Source organism: Mauremys mutica, chromosome 11 (assembly GCF_020497125.1).
Source record: "Mauremys mutica isolate MM-2020 ecotype Southern chromosome 11, ASM2049712v1, whole genome shotgun sequence".
NCBI classification, from domain to species: Eukaryota; Metazoa; Chordata; order Testudines; family Geoemydidae; genus Mauremys; species Mauremys mutica.
In genome coordinates this window covers 10,897,466-10,912,917 of record NC_059082.1, presented here as the reverse complement: position 1 = coordinate 10,912,917, position 15,452 = coordinate 10,897,466, and positions in this window count along the sequence as shown.

Genomic DNA, 15,452 nt, shown 5'->3' with positions numbered 1-15,452 from the left:
TATTATATTTTTTCCCCATGCTTTTTAACCACAAACACATCAACCTTTCTACCTGGAAGTGAAGTAAAAAGCCAATTTGAATAAAGAATTCTAAATACCCTGGGAAAAAGATTGTGCAGAAAACAAACCAGATGTTTCAAACTGCATATAAAGAGCATTACTGAGCAGCTGGGAGAGTATTTTTTTCCATCAGCCACTGGTGAAAGATATGCGTTACTGGCATGTAAAACTGCCTCCATTTTTAATACTCAGATAATTGATTTACTCCTTTAACCAAAGGAATATTGAATCAAAGGGTGAAAAAAACAAACCAAACCAAAACAAAAAAACAATGGTTTTGGTTAAAGTTTATAAAGGTTTGTGGATGGGTAGGAAAGTAGAGGAGGATGGAGGCTATTTTTACCCATGAAGCTTTCTTATTTACTGCAAGGTTGTGAAGTTTGGAAACAAAAATACTAATAAAATTTATTGCTGGGGGTTGTAAGAGGCTCACACCTTGGTTTCATTTGCAGCACCGAACAGCTTATAGGACAATGGAGTATAAATGGAAATTAAAACAAATTTAGAACAGACGCTAGGAAGCACTTGTTCACATCAAGGATAATAAATGTGTGGAATGGCCTATCAGGCAAGGTTGTAAAGGCAAAGGCATTGGGATCATTCCTGAGAAACAGAGCACTAAAATGGAATGAGCCTGAATGGACTTAAGCAGCCACTTTTCTGAGCCCTGAGATGCCTCAAGTTGTCCTGGTTGTTTGGGACTTTTAATAGTAATTTCCACTGTAATGTATCGTTGTTGAGGGTGAGATTGTCAGTCACCCTTCATGCTTGCACAGGGGAGTCAGGAGGCGAAAGGCGCCTCTTTATACCTGCTTCAGCTACCCGTATCACAGGCAGCAGCGCTGTGTGTCGAGGGAAAGAGCAGTCTCCGATGCTACTGCTCGCTCTGCTATGAAAGTGGGCAATGACGGATAGGGGGTGGGCAGATGCTTGGATCCATCTCTCCCATGCACCACTTCCTGTGACAGAAAAAGGAGATTCCAACAGCAGAGTGCTACCTCTCTGGTCAAGTGAGGAACCAGGGAACCTACTCCAAGTCAGAGGCTGCGAGTCACAATATGGTCCCTGGTGTTCTCCTGGGGCATCACAATTATGTACTGCCCCTTTCTCGGGACAGGTTGTTAACTGGCCATCTTAATCGTAAGCAGGGTTCAGAGATTCCCCTAGAGATAAATACATCTCATTTCCAAGGCCTTCCAGCATGGCAGAAACAAGTGATGAAATATAAAAGCATCTAACCACTGACTCTCAGTGTCTGGTACATCCATTCCCTTTACAGTGTGAGAATATGAGGTTATGTCTACATTGCATTGTGAACCCGGGTCGGTGGGACCTGGGATTTTCAAGCCTTCACTTCAGCATTCACACTGCATTATAAACCTAAGTTTACATGGCCTTGGGTCTCACAGCAATGAGAATGCAACCGCACTGCTCTATGGAGAACTTTTGACTCACGTCTGTGGCTTGAGCTGCATTCAGACTGCAGAATGACAGCCAGGGCTTGGACCAGAGCCACAGAGGAAATTGGGCTCTGAACCACCTCTCTAGCAGGGTCCTGGCCCTAAGTGCTTGATGGCCTGAGTCAGACTGATTTGTGTGTGGACCGAAGGGGTGTGTGTGTGTGGGCTGCAACCTGATTCAGAGTCCAGGCTTAGAGGGCAGTGGAGACATACCCTAAATGTCCATTCCAGCCAAAGTGTAAGCACTTTGATTAGCCTCACAATATCCCTCTGAGGGGAGTAACTATTATACCTGGGAACAATCAAGGGCCAGAGAGGTTGAAGGAGTCAGTGGTAGAGTCATGAATAAAGCTCAGGAGTTCTATTTCCCACACGAAACACTAGAACACTCTTGCTCATAAAAAAGAACATGTGATTAAAAAAAACAACCCCAAAACATTACACGAGATAGCACCATCACTATGTAATCATATTTGCAACATTATTTGAGTAATGGAGGACCAGGGTCTAATAGGAAATTTGACTTTGCCTCTGCTAAGAACTAAAATAAAATTACTGTGAGCTGCTCATCCTCAGATAAGTGAAAATGCCACTGGAAATACACAAAGCCAGCAGGCGTCAGCAATGGGAGTAATCAAAGATCTTTAACGGAAAAGGGATTCAGGGGATTGATGAAACCTTGCCACCTTTGGCAGCATGATCTTTCGGACTCAATGCTCCCCTATGTCTTTTAGTTTCTCCCAGGTTAAATAAATATATATTTTAGGGCACTGAACATTTAAAAAGAAGGCACAGAATAGTTTCTAGGGACATGGAATGCACGTGTCTGCATGGTATAGTGAGGCAGTGTATAAAATACTGGGCACTCTCCATCAATCTGGTAACACTTTTATGGATTTATTACAATTTTGGAATCAGAAACAGTTGCCTTGGTCATACTGGAATCAGAGGCAGTTATATAGTAAGTTAAAAGTGAAATAAGTTGAGTTATCTGCCACTTGTACCTTACAGGAGAAAACATCCATTGGAAATCAAATCTTATTCTACCGACTTTCCAGAAATTAATTAATATGGTATTCAAATCATGTCAGTAGGAGATCAAGCCTTTTACTGCTAATATAATGAAGTATCTTAGATCCAGGACCCTGGTCCACTGCGGAAAAAAAGATGTCAGAAAGAGGAATTTCATGCTTTCTTATGTCATTATTGAATAGCATGAGGTGACCTGGAGGGTAACCTGAGTAAGTGCCATGAATCATTTCCAATCTTATGTAATTTAGTAGAAACACAACCAAATAATGTCCCTTTAGCACTGATTTCTATCCTGCCACTTCCACTCTGTTTGCAAGTCTAGCTAGTTTCTCAGACATGCCCATTCTACACACCAAAATCACTCACAACAGAAGTGAAATAAAAAGGGTAAGATTATTAAAATATTTAGGAGTGCAAATGCATGCACAAATGAACATTCAACTGCCCACCTAAGTTGTGCATATATATTTGCTATGTTGGCGCATGTAAATTGGGCAAACGTGCATGTTAGTGTCTAACATGGTTTCTGCCCCGATTTGTACACACAACTGAGGTAACTGTGTGCACTGAATTGCTTTAAGAAATGAGGCATTGAAGACCTACTGCATGTTTCCCTCTCTCAGCCATTTTTTCTAAAGCTGTAGACTTTCCCTTCAATAAACCAGATCACATATTATTCTCTAGGTTTAATATTTGTTACCCTAGAGCAGTGTTTCCCAAACTTGGGACACCGCTTGTGTCGGGCCGGGTCGGTTTGTTTACCTGCTGCATCTGCAGGTCCGGCTGATTGCGGCTCCCACTGGCCATGGTTCGCTGCTCCAGGCCAATGGGAGCCGCTGGAAGCGGTGCAGGCCGAGGGATTTTGTGAAATATGCCCAGAATCTTTGGCTGGTTTCAATACCAGTGGGTCATCAGCCATTTTGCAGTGCGAAAGGACTATTAAATGCTAAGGAGTAAGTGTGTGTGGTAATTACAACTCAGGACTGGGACACAAGACTTCTGGATTCTATTCCTAGCTCATCCACAGACTTGCTGTGTAATTACCTCTAATTCATATTAACCAGAAGGTTCATATGTACATGAATGGGAGCCAGTTAGTGTAAATACATGTACCTGGACTTTAAAAATATGCATACTAAGTATAAAACCAATGGGTAACTATATGTAACTCATTTATGTAATTAATCTTTTGTTTCCATAAAATAATTTATTTTATTCAGGTGGTAATACTGTGCCCATCCCTGTGGTATCAAAACACCTTCCAGAATTAGGAAATTAAACAAGGAAATTAATCTCTATAAAAAGTGTTTCTACCCCTCCTTGGTAATTAGTTATTAAAAAAGATGCAATCACCATGTAATTACATTGTAATAGCAGTGTCGCTACAGTGTAATCTCAGTCACTGTATGATAAAGAATAAACCTGATATTTTTTTTTCTCCAAAGTCCCTGAACTTTGAAAATTCGGCTAAAATGGAACTTGAATCCAAACTGTCCTGATTTGGGGGGTTAGTTTTGCAAAACATGGCCTTCTCACCCCATCACCAACTGCAACTATCTTGGACAGTGACCTAGTATCACTGATTTATTCCCCTCTACGATTTACAGAGGGGAATTTACAGAGTAGTTATCGCTATATCAGACCATGCAAATTGATAGCAATAATATACTCTCTAGGAAGGCTCTACACATGTAGGTTATTCAAAATATGTCTCATTGAATAAATATTTACAATCATTTTGTTATTTAGCTTATAAACTGTTTGGATTGACTGGTCACTGAGCATTCCAAAGAGTTACTGTGGATTAAACCATGTAAACCACATCACTGTATTAAAAATTGCTACAGTGGCTCCTGCCTGCCAAGACTATATCCTTCCAGTGTAAGAAATACAGGACATATTTTCCTTTGTAATAAAATCTCTCGATAATAGAAGAAAAAAAATGTAGTCCAGAGCACATGATTATCCTGGGAGAAAAATCGTACTTGTGGGATTCGAGGAAAGTTGGCTGCCTTGTGTAGCAAAGGGAAGGGAACAAGGGGGCTGATTATCTACACAATAAAAATAGTGGAAATCTTTAAAATTGAGAGACGGAAGAGGAAAGTTATTCGGTACCACTCAGTGCTCCCACCAGGTTTTATTTTGGTCTGGAGAAAGGCCAAAGAACAACAGCACAAAAAGCCAACCATACTTCTCGGCTTCACAAGTCTCTCCCTTTTCAAGACCACCAGATCAGTGAAGTACAAGGATTTCAAAATAGCCAAACTAATGAGACTGCATAAGGCAATAATAATGAAGCTATGGGAGGGCAGACTCTTTTCACTTCTGAGGATTTCTTCTGAGCAAGCCAAGTTTCCTGGCACGAGACCCAGAGAGCTGGGGTGTTTTCCAGGCTCACAGGGTCAGCTTTTGTGTCTGTGGATTTCATGCTGCACCTAAGCAGCCACTTCCAAGAAAACACAGCACCTTAGCCAGCATTGGAAGCTCAAACTTCTTCAGCTGACTATCCACCAGGGGGAGCAAGTCACCAGCACAAAATAATCCTTTACTAGGCCAGTCACAGAATTCACTTGGAGCTCTCAATTTACACAGCTGACAGCAACCTTGATTTTTATCAGTTCTACTAGATTTGAGAATCATATACCCATTACTGATTTTTCATGCCTAAAGTCACAGTGGCTGCATGTGTATTTAATGCATATGGGAGGAGGCGGGAAAGAGAATGTGAGAATGGGAATCACTCATTTATAGAAATGATCCCTTTAATAAAAAGGAGCATGTTCCCAGCCTTACAACATCTGCTAGGCTCATTATTAGGATGAAAAAGCAATAGATTAACTAATCAATAAATTAAAAGTTTGCCTTGTTGGCGTCTGGTAGAGGGAACCTCAGGGTTGTTGCGGAGACTGAAGCAGACAGGGAGATAGCCCCAAATTTGCCTGGAGTGCACAGTACAGCAGCTAACTGGCTGCCTCCCTTCTCCATCTCCACTTCCCTTCCTGACATAAAGCGTCAGGAAGCAAAAACAGCTTTCAAAGAAGGTTCAGTGTTATTGATAAGCCCTTTTGTGTCGCCTGAAGCCTCTTCCTTGGCAAGTCCAAACAAAACAGCAAAAAACTCTGCATATCAGTGGGAAAACATGTTGGGCTGCATGTGGAATAAAGCAACAAGGAGTGAGTGTGAGTGTTACAGTCAGGGAAGATTTTTACAAATGACTGTGCAATCCACTAAGGAATGCCCTGAGGGAATCTCATCTGTAGTTCTGATCTCTACTCCCCCTTCCCCCCGCCCCACACACACCCCACTTCCTCCCTAACCTAAAACTTGTTTCAGGTCGATATGGTTCCTGCTAGTTTTACATCACTGTTAGTGCAGAGCTGTATTGTTGTTTTCTGTTTGTTTCTTTGTCTTGTACTTTAAGCGTGTATGTTAAATTCAAAGCAAATGCAACCACTGGAAATCAGCTCCTTTGCCACTGGCCGTCCACCAGCCACAAGGCACTGGAATGGCAACATGGGTGCAGCTGGATGGAGATCCAATCTTTAGATCCTTGTTAACACTTCACTTCATTCCATTCATACTTCAATTATAAGCTCAAAGAGAACCATACACAAGGGTGAGGGTGCTCTACAAGCTTAAAGCAAACTAACTTTAACTACCAGAGCAGGACCAGGTCTGAAGCAGCAAAGAGCTGGAAATGGTCAGTAAAGAGAAGGCCTTCAGCTTAATGATGAGGTTTTGAATCTGATGAGCAATCTCTCCCAGGGAAGAGAATTCCAGCAGAGAGGAGATGAATGTGCTCAAAGCTCTATACTTTGAGCTAGCTTCACCAGTCCCCGGACTGGCACTGATGCCTAGTCTGCAGTAAGCACTGAGATCTCTCCTCTCAGGTAATTCCTTAGGAGATGACCTAGACCCACTGGAATCTTTCTGCTGGCCTTGGATCAACTTGTTATTGTAGAAGGGCTGGGATGGGACAAATAAGTTCAGTAAATTGTTTGGACAATGACATAATTATCCCACCCCACGCTGTGCTAATAAGCTGCTTTACATAAGGAACCAATCCTGAAAGATTCTGAGCACTTCTAACTCCCAATCTCTTTACAGAAAGTCACATGCCTCACAGGAATCACTCAGAAACTTTCAAACCAGGTCCTAAAAGTGCTTAAGAGCCTCAAGATACTCTACATACATCTGTGTTTCTCAAACTGGGGCCGCCACTTGTGTAGGGAAAGCCCCTGGAGGGCTGGGCAGTTTGTTTACCTGCCCCAGCTGCAGGTCTGGCCGATTGCGGCTCCCGCTGGCTGCGGTTCGCTGCTCCAGGCCAATGGGAGCTCCTGGAGCAGCGAACCACGGCCACTGGGCGCCACGATCGGCCGGACCTCCAGATGTGGCAAGTAAACAAACCGGCCCAGCCCTCCAGGGGCTTTCCCTACACAAGCGGTGGCCCCAGTTTGAGAAACACTGACATACATGATACAAATGGAAGACCTATGAGTCAAGTAAGTAAAATTGTCCCCTTTATACAGATGGAGAAATTGAGGCAGAGCAGTTAGGTTATTTGCCCGTGTCCACAGAGGAAACCAGGCCTTACTCGTGTGAATAGTCCCAGTGAAGTGAATGTAAGTAAGCGCCCCAGAGTTTTCTTGATCCCATTCCCATATTCAAATCTCTAATCCACCCTTATAAAGGGAAATGGATGACCTTTGTCCATTCCAGGTAATACTGATTCCACTCACCTTTTTGAGTTCAGCTGCATTATCTCTTCCCATATCAAGAAATAATAACTACAATTCATTTTTGCTTTATCTCATGAAATGTGAGGATCATCTGGGAGAAGCCTGATTTTTGTTCTCAAGAAGTTCTCAGCACCACAGTTCCAGCTGGGTACCAGCAGGATGCTGATACAGGGCAAAAATGTCCTTTGCTTCATCTCACTGTGAAATCCCTACCTAATAACAGCCCCATGGGGAGTGTATTTCCCTAGCCTAAGCAATCCAACCAGTTTGTAACTACTACTAAAATAATTGTACAGATCATGCTGGATTCATCGAGACAACTCTATGGCCATTAAGAAATCTTGAAAAGAAACTGGGGAAATGTACAAAGTGGTTGAGGCCACATTTCTATTATAATTGCTGGTTTTCAAGTTTTATAAACTTGGTCAGAAAAAAAAAAAAGATTTGTTAAATACTACAGAATTTCCAGTCTCAGACAAGCAGTTCAATTTCTCATCCATCTCTCCCTTCAAAAACCCATGACAGTAAATAGTGCCGCCCCTCCCTTTAACCACCTACTAAGGCTGTTTCTGAGCTTTGAAAATGAACTTGGTTAAAAAAAATGAACCCAGGATTAGTCAATAGCATGGTCTGACTCTGGAAAAAGTGAGGCCAAATTTCAGAATGAACAATAATGTAATACTTAGTTCTTGTGTCACCTGCTCTCTCTGGGTGTCTGTTCCTCCATCTTTTGAATGCGGATAATAATGCCTACCTATCTCCCTGGGACATTGGGCCAGGTCCAAAGCCAGCTGAAGTCAATGGAAAGATTGAGTTTTGAATCAGTAGATCCCAAAGCACTTCACTCTCTTTAGTACACTTAATCTTACTGCACCCCTCTGTTGTTGGGCTGTGCTATTATCCCCCTTGTACAGCTGGGAAACGGAGGCACAGAAATGCTCAGTGGCTTGCCTGAGATCATGGAGGAAGATAATTGAGCTTGGGCCTCCCAAGTCCTAGGGAACTGTCCTAACCACTTCCTCGCTGCTCAGTGTTGTGTACTTATTTACACATGCCTAATTTATTCACACAATTACCTGATGTGTATGCACATGTTAGGTACTTACATACTGCAGTTAGGCCTGTATGCATGAATGGAGTGTCTGATGTCCAATTATACACACCCAACACTGAAAATCTGCCAACTAATGAACAGAAAAAAAAAAGTTTTAAAAGCTACAAATGTTATCAAATTATTTCCATATTAAAGCCAGTGATTTTTGTATTAAAAAAAGAAACAAAAAAACTGGGTCAACAAAAAGCTAACGTAACATCAAGATTGGGATTAATATAGCAACAAAGGCTAAGGAACATTAAAGTTAATGTATTTACTGTAATTAATCTCCTTGTGCTTTGATATTGCCAGGGCAGGGGCCCTGGACCAGTGTTATGTTTGAGGTGTGATGTAACACAAAGGTACAAAAAGTTAAGGATGGAATGTCAGCCTTAACGCTAAACATCCTTTTATTTGTTCGACTGTATAACATAACACTAACCTTACTTAAACATCGCATTTGGTGCGTTACATAATCCTGCAGTGTGTCAAAGGATGTAACTGAGTAACGTTCAACCAGCCACACTAACAAAGACTACTTTCTTACAGACTTTGAAAGGGCTTTTGGACACAGCTTTGTTACATAACAGTAGCCAGGATTCAAGATTGCTCTACCTGTATTAATTAATTCCCAGCTCACAGATCCTTGAGCTGCCCATCTGATTAGATTTCCAATAAGTGATAGACTTCGCAGTGCTTTCCCCAACTGTGACTATAGCTTAGACTATGAAAGCTGCTTTTAATAACAAAGTCCCCTTTAACACAAATTAGAAGTAGAGAAAAGGCTATGTCCCAGCAGCACTGTGCTCAGAGATCATTTGCATATTGGGTTATTCTACAGAATGGACTGACTAGTGCCATCTATTGGAAACTCACTATAATACAATTGAAAATGTAATTACAGGGAATTCTCTAGTTCAGAAAGATGTCCAAAATCAGGTAAGAAGACAGGATGGTGGCACATGGAAGGTATATTTGCAGGCTAAGGTTGGCTATAGCTTTAAAGCATTGCTCCCTGAGTTTCCTTTAAGGATGGAACCTGCAAAGTGTTGAGCACCATCAGTTCCCATTGGATAAAATTCTGATTTCTAGATAAGAATTCGTCCTACTGACTTCACTGAGAGTTGAAAAGTACTCAGGCCCAGATCCCCAAAGGCAGTGTTTCCTAAACTTGGGATGTTGCATGTTTAGGGAAAGTCCCTGGTGGGCCGGGCTGGTTTGTTTACCTGCCGCATCCACAAGTCCGGCTGACCGCAGCTCCCACTGGCCGCGGTTTGCCACTCCAGGCCAATGGGAGCTGCTGGAAGCAGCGGCCAGTATGTCCCTCGGCCTGCACCACTTCCAGCAGCTCCCATTGGCCTGGAGCAGTAAACTGCAGTCAGTGGGAGCTGCAATCGTCCGGACTTGCGGACGCGGCAGGTAAACAAACCAACCCGGCCCACCGGGGCTTTCCCTACACAAGTGTCATCCCAAGTTTGGGAAACAGTGCCCAAAGGTATTTGACACTTAACTCTCATGGGAGTTGGGTGCCTAAATTATCTTTGAAAATCCCAGCCTCAGATCCTTTCAAGAGTTGCTCAATGCACATGTGATGGGGCCCTTGATTTGAGGATCTGGCCCATTGTGTTCTGTTTTTGATGATGGAAAAGCATGAACCCATTGGTTGATGTAATTAGGTAACAGTGTCTTGGATTGCTCGTGGCACTAGTGGAACTTTACAACAAATGGTTTCTCACTTTACCCTTCTGTTCTTTTCAGAGTTCTGCCAATTCCTGTACACAGTCTTTAGTTGCTTTTACTTAGGTAATAAATTACATGAGATTATCAATAAAAATGTTTCACATTAATGCTTTTGTGACCATGCTATTTAATATACCAGATGAAGCCTTTTCTGGCATTCAGAATTCTTTCCCAGATAGCAGGCATCATTCTGTTCCCTACCACCTCCTGGATTCATGCTATTTTTAGATATTCCAGTTGTGCTACTAGATACATTTGGAGTCCAAATATACCTCCTGGATTTTGGCTTTTCAGCATTGATTTCATTCTGACATCCCACTTCCACTTCTGCTTGCACAACAGATGTGACCTATGGTTTATCAGGAGCTTGACTTTTGAACTTCTGCTTCAGGCTCTGCAATCACACATATCACTGCCTAATACATTTTTTTTCCAGTGGTTTCTAAATAAATCTGAGCATGACGTTCAATTCCAGGCCCATTGTTGACTTCTTTCCCAGCTTCTCTTTTTCTGGAATTCTCCTTTTAAGGCTAGAACAGCTGTGCTCTTATATCTCTGCAATGTGGCCATGTTATAAAGGTGAATATTTTTGCATTTGTTCCATCACTCTCTTTTTAATTCTGGATTAATTGCCAATACATTTTTGTGGAACTACTGGGACCTATAAATGGTGGGCTAAGGTTAGCACAGTAGTTCTATTTGGTTGCTGGAAGAACTTAAATTGTAACATAATGAACGTAACATGGGTGATTAGGATCATGGGATTTTGTTGTTGTTGTTGTTTAAATCCATTCTAAGGCCCCAATCCTCTATTATTATTTATTTTTATTATGACAATGACTAATGGTTTCAGCCAAGATTGGGGCTTCAACACATAACAAGAGAGACTCTCTGCCCTACAGAGTTTGCAGTCTGAATAGATTGGGCAGACAATGGGTGAGAACGGAAACTGAGGCACAGAGAGATGAAATGACTTTCCTGACAGCAGTTCAGTGGCAGAGCCAGGAATCTTGATTCCCACTCCAGTGGCTTATCCACTGGACCAAACTACCTCATTGGTGGGGAGGCCTGAGGAGTGCAGTGTTCCCTCCAGGCAGGGCCAATTGCAGGATCAGAGTCTTTGGTAACAGGTTTCCATTGGATTTCCTGTGACCATCATGTTACTTATTGAAAGGCTTTGTACCCTGTCCTGGTGTTTTAAAGGACACACAAATTTTAAATACTTTTCCTCACCAAAGCAATGTTGCACCCTGCTGTGGGTTCTTCACATTCAGAGAAGCGTGGATTAAAACAGCATTGGCACATTCCATTTCAGCTTTCCTGTGAGGGGAATTGGTCTAAATTAACATATTTTTTTTGGTTCCTCTGTCTTCACAAAAATACATACATTTTATATTTGGTGTGCTTCACTGCTTTATAGTGAAATTATAAGACCTCATTTCATCTCTCTGTGCCTCAGTTTCCGTTCTCACCCATTGTCTGCCCAACCTGTCTCTTTCTGGAATTATAAAACACTGATACCTGCCTGCATTCTGCAATACTTGGCATTTATAAACTTACATACCAATTGCAATATTTGCTCCCACTTTTTGCTCTGTAGTCTTTCATTTCCATCTGTTGATGGTTCATAAACATGAGAAGATCTACAGGTGAAGGTGTGGCCTAAGCATATAATATAAAACTCTAGAAGTCCCCACTGTACTTTTAAGTAAGGTAAGAACATAAGAACGCCCATACTGGGTGAGACAAAGGTGCATCTAGCTCAGTATCCTGTCTTCCGACAGTGGCCAATGCCAGGTGCTCCAGAGGGAATGAACAGACCAGGTAATCATCGCCCATTCCCTAAATTTCATTTGTTCCCAGTCTCTATAGTTTATTATATCTACATATTGCCTGGAGCACCAGTCACATTGTTTAGATGGCATGGGAGTAATAATGACACTGTGAGGTACTGTTGTCACTCGGCTGCTACTCTGAAATCTGTGCTACCTGTTATCCATCAACATGCTTTGCCCCAGCTCCAAACTTTGAGTGTTGCATGTCTTACAAATATTTGGTTTCTTCCATTTGTTTCTGAAGCTGTTTCCATCATAGCCTTTCTGGAGAAAGAGTTATTTGGGATGGAGGTGAGTAAATAAAAACATTAAAGCTGAATATAAGCGGGGTGGAAATCCCCCCCAAAATGGAATATGATTGGAAGTGTTTCCTTTGGGAAATATTTGGGAAATAGTAATGCTTCATCTAAAACCAGACTGGACACGGTACTAGTAGAATACAGTTTTGGGAGTAATCCTACACTGGCAATGTGGGATGGACTAACAGTCTCATTTCATCTCATTCTTTTGTCATACTTTTACACAGATGATGAAAAATAGACTTGGCACAACTCATCTGAGTGACGTCAGTCATGGTATTTCAGTGAATATCGTAAAAGAAATGGTTAAGCCACTCCATGTTGACCTTTTATATTTTAAGGCTATTGGTATATTTTCGGGAAATCTCAGTTGCTAGACACTTCCACCAAGTGCTTAGGAACATCGTTCACCTTAACCATAAGTCTCAGTTCCACTGAAGTCACTGTGTTCCTTAAGTAGCAGCAGAACCTTGTAAAAGAATCAGAACCATTCTGTGAGCACTTAAATATATTTATAAAAGTCAAAGGACCAGCTGATAAAACAATCACCACAAGGTAAAATGATTCTAAGCCAGTGATCTTGGATCAAATTCTGCTGTCATTTACACTGGTGTAAATCCAGAGTAACTGTTTGCCTTCAGTGAGACCAGAATATCTCCCTTTTTCTAGGCATTTTGTACATGCATAAATGTCAGTTTCACTGATCCATTATAATTCTCATTGGATTCATATGTAATCATTCATTATCCAATCCACTTTTTAATGCTTCTATACTTTGAATTGTTTTGCATATCTTACGGAGTCTTCTCTTATTATGTCTCAGTAGTTCTGGTTTACCGGATGGCATTTTTTGCAGCTCTTTTTGGATTACTATGTTTCCAAATGGGTTTCTAGTAAAATTTCCAGTTTCCTAGATCATATTCCCAACCTCTCCCTCTCAGGTTAGGGGTATAGTGTGTTAGACAATACAGATTTTTTTTGTTATATTCTAAAAGTTATATCTGATTTAACACATGCAATAGAATTTTGACTTTATAAATGCAGTCATATTTGTCTTTTTACAGGTCATTGTAACATGCTGTGATCTATGATGCAATTTGTTTATTCTAAATCTAATCTATGATTTTCTGTAACAGAAATGATAGCTAGTTTCTCTTAGTATGATTTTCTTTTATATGCTTACTCTTTTAATGATATTAATCCTTCATTCTTAACTTGGCTTGGATTTGCACCTAGATTTTTTCATGGGAGTGGCTTTGTAAAAGTAAGGGAAAATCAGTGCACTCTACCTTTTCTTCATTTAAAATACATCCTTTCTGATAAGGTTAATTAACCTCTCTGCTATGGTGGCTTAGTTAGATATACATTTCTTATGATAACCTTCCATAGCTCCAAAGAATCCAATTTCTATTCATTTTTGTGGTGGATTTATATTTTTGTGGCTTTATATGGTATGGCTTCAGTTTTTCTTGAAAGCTGGATAAAGGCACAGGATTATAGCTCAAAACTACTTTGAGAGAAGGCTGACTATGATGGTTGATTTTAGACAACCTGTAATTTGAGAAAATTAGAATTTTAATTTCAACCCTTAAAATGTGGTTATATTTGAATGCAAGGGTTTCATTTGGCCCATTACAGTGCTATGAAGTTTGGCTCCAGATCCAGATCTGACATTCAGATCCAAGATTCATTCTATCTAATCAATATTGTGACTATAATGGAAATATCTGAATTTTGGCTCAGGATATTCACTGCTCCATATGCAACAGCTACAAAAGACCAAGGCTAGGAGATACAACAAATGACGCTGTATATTGTAGTGACTATTTTATGGTACCATCACACTTGGAGGTATTGCTTTTGACATTCTTGTCAGATCACTGGGTCCCATAGATAGTTCCTTTCCAATTCAAGACGTTCTTCAACAAATCCTTGCTCTTTCTTGTTTTTTATTTTTGTCTAACAAGATGTTTTATTCACTCTGCCATGGCTTCTTTCCTTAGCCTATTAACTTTCATGTGGCACCTTGTCAATTTTTTGTGTTTGTTTTACATTCTCAGCATAAAATATCCCCTTGAATTTCCCTCATCTGAGGTGGGAGTAACCTCCACAAGGGACTCCGGCAAGTTAGTTGAGCAAGACCTCCCTCTCATAAATCCAGGCTTGCTGTCGCTAAGGCTGAGATGACACTTTTCAAGGTGCTTCCGAACTAAATCTCACCAAAAAAAATGTGACACCAATATCAGAGTCCCTGATGCATGATGGGAGAAGCCTCCTTTAGCTCTCTTCCCAGGCACTGAGTCAGAACTCTACACAGCATCTCCAACTGCCTCTCTCTTTTATCCAATATCCTAAAAACAGATAATTCCACTAGACTAATGAATGTGTGGAAGGAGAAAGTGCAGACTCCCTGCCATCCTTCCTCCACCATTCCTCCAGCTCTGGGGAATCCCACCTGTGAGATTTGGCAGTGTCTAGGGAAGAATCAAAGTTGGGAGAACACCCATGGATGGGTCCCTATGTCCTACACAGACTCTTTGTGCGAGAGTAATACTGAAAAGCAAGCTACAGAGGCAGATTATTAAAAATGATTTTCAATCTCTTTGTGAAACAATTCTCTCTATTTAAGTACATATCTTAAATGCAGACTATTATTATAGATATTTTGCATGTAGACAATGTTATATACATTAGGGGAGGCTGTTGGTGTGGATATTCTATGCATAAACACAATCTAGCTACAGTACTTATATGGCTCCCATCACCATGGTACCAGAGCACATCACACACTGTAATGTAAACTCAGACACTCTTTGTGAAGTACTAGAATCACTGTTTGTCAATGGGAAACAAAGACACAGATTGAAAGCAATAGGAGCTAGGTGCCTAAATACCTTAAAGAAACTGGCCCTAAGTGGTTTTCCTCAGTTTACACAGGAAGCATGTAGCAGAGTACGGAAATGAACCCAGCTCACCTAATGCTCAGGTTAGCTCCTTAACCCTGGGACCATCCTTCCTCTATGAGCTATATTAGAACAGCAGGAAAAAACATAGTCAGCAAGGCATAGTTATCCCAAATTGTTGCAGCCCAAGCCAGCCTGTTGCAGTGATATGCACAGTCCCTTCCCTATGTTTTTTTCTCTTGTGCGTATACAAAAAGAGTGAACAAAACTGCACCCAACAGTGCAACCAAA